The 8,251-nt window shown below is 37.8% G+C and overlaps 2 non-coding genes across 2 annotated transcripts; both read right to left on the reverse strand.

The window, feature by feature from the left end:
* Positions 1-567: 567 nt before the first annotated feature.
* TRNAW-CCA (transfer RNA tryptophan (anticodon CCA)) lies at positions 568-641 on the reverse strand. Its single transcript has one exon. It is a non-coding gene; the product is annotated as a tRNA-Trp (tRNA).
* A 165-nt stretch (positions 642-806) lies between these two features.
* TRNAP-UGG (transfer RNA proline (anticodon UGG)) lies at positions 807-880 on the reverse strand. Its single transcript has one exon. It is a non-coding gene; the product is annotated as a tRNA-Pro (tRNA).
* Between the last annotated feature and the right edge of the window lie 7,371 nt (positions 881-8,251).

Raw genomic sequence — 8,251 nt, forward strand, 5'->3', positions numbered from 1 at the left:
TTGAAACTTAGGTAAGTGCTTTATAAACATATGTAAAAAAAAAAGAACGTATCTCATTTAGCTCCTTCATGCCCACTATAACTAGTTATTTCGGTTTTCTACTAGCTGCTTCAACTATAACCCCAGCTCTATTGATTGGTCTGAGCAAGATACGACTTATTTGAAATTAATTGAATGAATAATTCATCAAAATAAATAGTTCTGTGAGATTTCAGGTATTCGATAGTTCCTTCCCGCGTTAATTACCAATTCTTGATCATTGAGATTCATGGGTGATTCGGAGTAATATTTAGGGATAGATATTACCTCTATTTTTACCCTTTCCAACAAATTGAAATGATTGAAGTTTTTCTATTTGGAATCGTCTTAGGTCTAATTCCTATTACTTTGGCCGGATTATTCGTAACTGCATATTTACAATACAGACGCGGAGATCAGTTGGACCTTTGATTGAGTAACATCTCTTTTTTGATTGACCTCCTTCTTAAGCTGCAGGAGGTCAAATTCAGGTTGCAGTTCAAGTTAGTAAAGTTATTTTATTGTGATTCAACATTACAAAAACAGAATCACGCTCTGTAGGATTTGAACCTACGACATCGGGTTTTGGAGACCCACGTTCTACCGAACTGAACTAAGAGCGCTTTCTTATGACAGGAGATACAACTGTAAAGAAAGGGATTCTTTTTGTACCCCCAATACACCTTGCATGCATGTAGTATCATAAAATGCAAAATTATGTCCAGTCCAGTCCAATTTGAATCGATCTCAACTGATCCCTCGTTACTGCCCATAGGAGAAGTAATAGGTAGGGATGACAGGATTTGAACCCGTGACATTTTGTACCCAAAACAAACGCGCTACCAAGCTGCGCTACATCCCTTTCAATTGTTGTACAGTTTCATTGTAGGGAATCCTTGTCTTGTTTTCCACATCGTTATTTCCTAATATCTAGAGACAATTTCTCTTGCCATTTCTTCTTTTTGATTTCATATAATCAAAGAATTATATACATATGAAACCTAACGTATAAAAAAATGAATATTTATCGGTAATGCTCAGTAAGAAAGGGTCATCTTTTTCTGTTTTAGGGACAAGTAGATCTAATCCACCGGATTATTGTACATATTCATTTTCATTTTAGTTCGGGATTAGGGATTTCGTGTACAAATACAAGTGATCTTTAGCTACAGATACATCTGATCATATATGTATTCCAATAAAGAAGGAGGATTTTCAATGCGAGATATAAAAACATATCTCTCCGTGGCACCTGTGCTAACTACGCTATGGTTCGGGTCTTTAGCAGGTCTATTGATAGAGATCAATCGTTTATTCCCAGATGCGTTGACATTCCCCTTTTTTTCATTCTAGTTATTGACATGGGAAGGGGTGAAGAAGATTAGAGATACAACAAATTCTCTGTGACTAATCCACCCTTTTGAATTTTTTTTTTAAGTTGTTTAGGAAGGAAAGAGAAAGAAAAGTGGATTAAACCTCAGCGAAACTCGGGCTCAGCATAGAATTAATAGAGGGAGAACAGAAATAGAAATGTGGGTCTAGGACAGGCTGTTCAAGAGCATACAAGATAGTAAATGAAATACTGACTGGGATTAGAAATAATGGATAGTTAGAAATAATTGTATTACTTATTATTACTCTATTGATTGCAGCGAAATCTTTCATAATTGGATTTCGAGTTATCAGTTAGCAACTTCTATTTATTTTTCCTTCTTTTCGTATTCTTCGATTCAGATCGAAAATAGAAGAGTGGAGGGAATCCAAAATCCAAAGGAGGTTCATGGCCAAGGGTAAAGATGTCAGAATAAGAGTTATTTTGGAATGTACCAGTTGTGTCCGAAATGATTTAAATAAGGAATCGCGGGGCATTTCCAGATATATTACTCAAAAGAATCGACACAATACGCCTAGTCGATTGGACTTGAGAAAATTCTGTCCTTATTGTTACAAGCATACGATTCATGGGGAGATAAAGAAATAGATCGAACAGAATAGAATGTCTGTTCCACCCTTCCAAGGAACAGGACAAAATTACATATAGATAGATATATAAAATATAAACAAATCAAGTACTATTACTATTTCGGTCGGATCCGAAACCGAAATGAATGAAGAAATAAGATTTTAGAGATAAGGAATAAATCATGGATAAATCCAAGCGACCCTTTCGTAAATCCAAGCGATCTTTTCGTAGGCGTTTGCCCCCAATTGGATCGGGGGATCGAATTGATTATAGAAATATGAGTTTAATTAGTCGATTTATTAGTGAACAAGGAAAAATATTATCTAGACGAGTGAATAGATTGACCTTGAAACAACAACGATTAATTACTATTGCTATAAAACAAGCTCGTATTTTATCTTCGTTACCTTTTCTTAATAATGAGAAACAATTTGAAAGAACCGAGTCGACCCCTAGAACTGCTGGTCCTAAAACCAGAAATAAATAGGCCTACTTCTCAATTGAATCAAAACTCTAATTGGAATTCAAACTCAGATTGAGGTTTTGTTCGAAAAAGCCGAGATACTTGATTGTCGCGTCGTAAGAAAAAAAAAAAAAGAATGAATGGGGAAGAAAAAATATTTTTTTTTATTGAAAAGTGTTCGTTCATTTCTAATATTTATCATATTCATTTCTACTCTACCTTCCCGGAGTTCATTCTCCGGGGAACTCCGTTTAAATCATTTCGGTGAATTCGTTCCAGTCGCCTTATTTGATAATCTCATTTGAAATCATGTAAATGCAATTCCTATTTGATATAGCTATTTGTGCAAGTATTTTACGATTAAGAAGCAACTGCCTCTTGTACAGATCGTGCATTAATCGACTATAACTATAGGATACCCCATTTTCACGAGTTACTGCATTTATCCGAGTGATCCACAAACGACGAAAATCTCTCTTTTGCCTGCATCTATCCCGATGACTGGAAACCAAAGCTCTCATTTTCTGTTGAGTAGTAGTTCGAGTAAGTCTTGAATGAGCCCCTCGAAAGGTTGATGCAAATAAACGAATTTTTGTTCGACGTCTCCGAGCTATATATCCCCGCCTAACTCTGGTCATTGAATCAAATGAAACCTTGATGAATAACTAATTGATTTCTTTTCTTTCAGTCATTCTTTTCCCCTCCCCTAGTTTATTAGTAACAAAACGGATTCTTCCGATGTATAAAATAAAAATTCCAATGGCTTTTGCTACTATGACCTTCCCAACCACGATTTTTGATTTCTTCCAGGCATTTCACCTCGGAATAAGAAATTGTACCGATATTAGATATAAAATATCTAGTAAATAGGTAGTAATAAATAGAGAAAAATGGAGAAATAAATAAATAGTGGCTTCCATCGTTTCTATGATTACTTCTTAAACGGTGAGGTCCTCTCTATACACCGGAGCTCCTTCCCCCATTTAATCAATGTTATTAGTAACTTGTACAGTTCACACTCTTTGGCTCTACCCATAAAATTATCCAGTATATAGGTCTTTTCACAATGAGATCCATCCATACAGTGACGGCATTTAATTATATGAAGGTTGGCTAGGTAGCTAACCCTGTTAGTCCGTTCTTGCAAGAGTAGAAGCATAATCTTTCTGCTTTTAAAATACTATTTTCCCCGCTTAATGGATAACCATTTGCTACCAATGGGGAATTGATTTTCATCTCAAATCGAGGTGATTGGATTTGCACCAATGGAAACCATAAATTCCATACACAATAGAGGTATATGATAGATCTTTATTTTGAGATAGTGAATGGAATGGAGTTCTTCCATTCTATCCTACTCATTGGTACTGGTCATTGATACTGGAAAAATCGTCTCATTTGTTCCAGATCATGATCTGAACGAGTCGCACATACACCCTAGTACATGTTCCTCGACGCTGAGGACATCCTCGAAGGGCAGGGGATTTCGTGACATTTTTGATTGGCTGTCTTGTGTTTCTAATAAGTTGTTTAATAGTTGGCATGCTGAATCGTATACAGAATGGGCTGGTTTAGATCGATCCTAACCGGATGATTATGAATTACTTCCATTTCATATAATATTTTACCAGGTTAAGAAGATAAAATATCAAATCACGGCTCATTCGAATTATGGTTCGAAATGGAATCAAGAATTTATGTGAAATCCCCGGTATTTTCGACCGCGACAACATCAACAATGCCATGGGCTTGGGCTTCTGTTGCTGACATAAAAACATCCCTTTCCATGTCTTCGGATATAACCCATAAAGGCTTGCCGGTTCTTTGTACATAAACCCTTGTGAGGGTTTCGCGGAGTTTCAGTAGTTCTTCCGCTTCCAGGATAAATTCTCCTGTGGGTGCCTCATAAAAAGAACTAGCAGGTTGGTGGATCATAACCCTGATGATATAACATAATGAACGGTTCCTCTATCTCGCACGATCGGTCGAAGGGAAGGGATAAAGAATAACAAGAATAAAAAGATAGAATTAGAATTGAACAACCGTACAGGCATCTTTTATGCATTGCATACGGCTCCGCAATGGAATTTCCTTTTCCCTTCCATCGAAGAAAGAGACAAATAGAATCCATCAGACCCAGATCGTTGAATGATCCATTTACCATCTTTCCTTTCGGAGGAGTCAAAAAATACTATGATGGTTCCGTTGCTTTATATATTTATCTCGTCTGTGATTCAGCAATCCCAAAGTTTCTTTATGATCCGATCAAATAAGGAAAAAATGATCTTTTTTTTTTTTCATTTTCGTACTCTTTCATAACATAAATATCGGAAAGAGGCTTCTGGTGTGAAAGCAAAAAAAAGGTTTGTGACGCTGAAATGGACCCCCGATACATAAGATCAAATCGTAAATAACCTTTGTTTCATACTACTATCTCGATATATAATCTCATGTTATGTTATGAAAAAAAAATAATAGTTTGCTCATATCGAACTCGAAGTGCCATGCTATTATTACTTATTATTCATATTCCATATGGCGAAGGCATAGTCTTCTTTTTTTTTTCTCAAATAAAAAAAAACTCATTGGCGCCAAGCGTGAGGGAATGCTAGACGTTTGGTAATTTCTCCTCCGACTAGGAGAAAAGATCCCATTGAAGCGGCTAATCCCATGCATATTGTATGTATGTCTGGTGGCACAAATTGCATAGTATCATAAATAGCTATTCCTGGTATTACCCATCCGCCGGGAGAGTTTATAAACAAATACAGATCCCTGGTATCATCCTCTATACTGAGATATACCATGAGACCAACAAGTTGATTCGAGATCTCGCTATCAACCTCTTGTCCTAAAAAAAGTAATCTTTCTCGATGAAGTCGGTTGATTAGGACAAAATTGTATCCCTTAGGAACCGCACACGCACCTTTGGATGCATACGGTTCAAAAAATCAAAATTGCGAAAAAAAAAAAAGAATTCATTGAACTTATCGAACTAACCCCTCATTGATGTATTCTTTCATCGAGATCCAAATCACGATGTAATTTTCTTGTTCCTAAATGGGCCTCTTCAATTCTTTTAGGTTTATGCTCTACTCCGGGTAAAGATCTGCCCGAATTCTATTTGCACATATAGGACAAATGATCACAGTACCGCTTCTTTTTGTTCCGACTTCTTTTTTTTTTTCAATTCGTTTTCATGTTCATGCCTTCCGCCAAATATTCGACTAATCATATTATTCCATTAATTGGTAGTTTTAGAGGTATAAATAGGGATCATTTATGATACGAGTAGTAATCATACATAGATTACCAATTTGGTATTTTTTGAACGGAGCCTGGATACTTCATTTTATTGGTCCAAGCCAACCATAAATTCTTCTAATTGAGAATATTGATCCCCAACCAACAAATAAATTGATCTAATTGCATTGCACTTCACGCTCCGAATTGAATTATTGATGGTTTAATCAATCTTTCTTGGGTGAAACAGAGGATATCTCGATCGGGGGAGAGAACGGGGAAATCCCATATGACCCAATATGTCTGACAAGTCGCACTATACGTCAACCCAAACTGCATCTTCCTCTCCAGGACTCCGAAAAGGTACTTTTGGAACACCAATAGGCATAAAATGAAAGAAAAATTAAGTACTCTATTTCACTTTGATGTGGAAACGTAACAATGGGTTTATTGTCTTCATAATATTGTCGTTTATCGTATTTTATCCATAGATTGGAAGGTTCATGGAGAAGACGGGTTGAATAAAGGAAAATTCGTACAAATGGATCGTTCGAAGGATGAACAAGTATCTATGCATTCGCTCACAAAAATAGGATCAATCCCCCCATTGCGTATTGGTACTTATCGAGTATAGAATAGATCTGCTTCTCTTTGTTCCTACGAACAGAATTGTTAAATTATTACCAATGGAACGGAATAAATATTAACTCTTGCTTTGAGATAATCCACTGAAAAGGCGAGGTCCATAGCATCAATCAGTCTTTTCCAATGTGATAAAGTTACATAGTGTCTATTTTTTCTTTGATAAAATAAGGGGTATTTCCATGGGTTTGCCTTGGTATCGTGTTCATACCGTCGTATTGAATGATCCCGGTCGGTTACTTTCTGTCCATATAATGCATACAGCTCTAGTTTCTGGTTGGGCCGGTTCGATGGCTCTATACGAATTAGCCGTTTTTGATCCCTCTGATCCCGTCCTTGATCCAATGTGGAGACAAGGTATGTTCGTTATACCCTTCATGACTCGTTTAGGGATAACCAATTCATGGGGTGGTTGGAGTATCACAGGAGGAACTATAACGAATCCGGGTATTTGGAGTTACGAAGGTGTGGCTGGGGCACATATTGTGTTTTCTGGCTTGTGCTTCTTAGCAGCCATCTGGCATTGGGTGTATTGGGACCTAGAAATATTCTGTGATGAACGTACGGGAAAACCCTCTTTGGATTTGCCCAAGATCTTTGGAATTCATTTATTTCTCTCAGGTGGTGGCTTGCTTTGGGTTTGGCGCATTTCATGTAACAGGCTTGTATGGTCCTGGAATATGGGTGTCCGATCCTTATGGTCTAACCGGAAAAGTACAATCTGTAAATCCAGCGTGGGGCGCAGAAGGTTTTGATCCTTTTGTTCCGGGAGGAATAGCCTCTCATCATATTGCAGCGGGGACATTGGGGATATTGGCGGGACTATTCCATCTTAGTGTCCGCCCGCCCCAACGTTTATACAAAGGATTACGTATGGGCAATATTGAAACTGTACTTTCTAGTAGTATCGCTGCTGTCTTTTTTGCAGCTTTCGTCGTTGCTGGAACTATGTGGTATGGTTCAGCAACTACTCCCATAGAATTATTTGGTCCCACTCGTTATCAGTGGGATCAGGGATACTTCCAGCAAGAAATATATCGAAGAGTTGGAGCCGGGCTAGCCGAAAATCTGAGTTTATCGGAAGCTTGGTCTAAAATTCCCGAAAAATTAGCTTTTTATGATTACATCGGTAATAATCCGGCGAAGGGGGGATTATTCAGAGCAGGCTCAATGGACAATGGGGATGGAATAGCTGTTGGATGGTTAGGACACCCCATCTTTAGAGATAAAGAGGGGCATGAGCTTTTTGTACGTCGTATGCCTACTTTTTTTGAAACATTTCCGGTGGTTTTGGTAGACGGAGACGGAATTGTGAGAGCGGATGTTCCTTTTAGAAGGGCAGAATCGAAGTATAGTGTCGAACAAGTAGGTGTAACTGTTGAGTTCTATGGTGGCGAACTCAATGGGGTCAGTTATGGCGATCCTGCTACTGTGAAAAAATATGCTAGACGTGCCCAATTGGGTGAAATTTTTGAATTAGATCGTGCTACTTTGAAATCCGATGGTGTTTTTCGTAGCAGTCCAAGGGGTTGGTTTACTTTTGGACATGCTACGTTTGCTTTGCTCTTCTTTTTCGGACACATTTGGCATGGGGCTAGAACCTTGTTCAGAGATGTTTTTGCTGGTATTGACCCTGATTTGGATGCTCAAGTGGAATTTGGAACATTCCAAAAACTTGGAGATCCAACTACAAGGCGACAAGTAGTCTGATACAACATTACTCTAGCGTCTTTTGCCTCTATTTGATTTTTTTTTGATTTGACATAAGGTTAGGGTACCGTAGAAATCTTGATTTTAATCATCGCCTTTTCTTTGACTCTTGCCCTTTCTTTACTTTATCTGGGAAATGTTCCCAAATGCACAGGTGTGGAAGCTATAATTGTAAACCACGATCGAATCCATGGAAGCATTGGTTTATACAT

Source organism: Tasmannia lanceolata, unplaced genomic scaffold (assembly GCF_043159265.1).
Source record: "Tasmannia lanceolata isolate RefF3 unplaced genomic scaffold, GAP_Taslan_0.1 ptg000099l, whole genome shotgun sequence".
Taxonomy (NCBI): domain Eukaryota; kingdom Viridiplantae; phylum Streptophyta; class Magnoliopsida; order Canellales; family Winteraceae; genus Tasmannia; species Tasmannia lanceolata.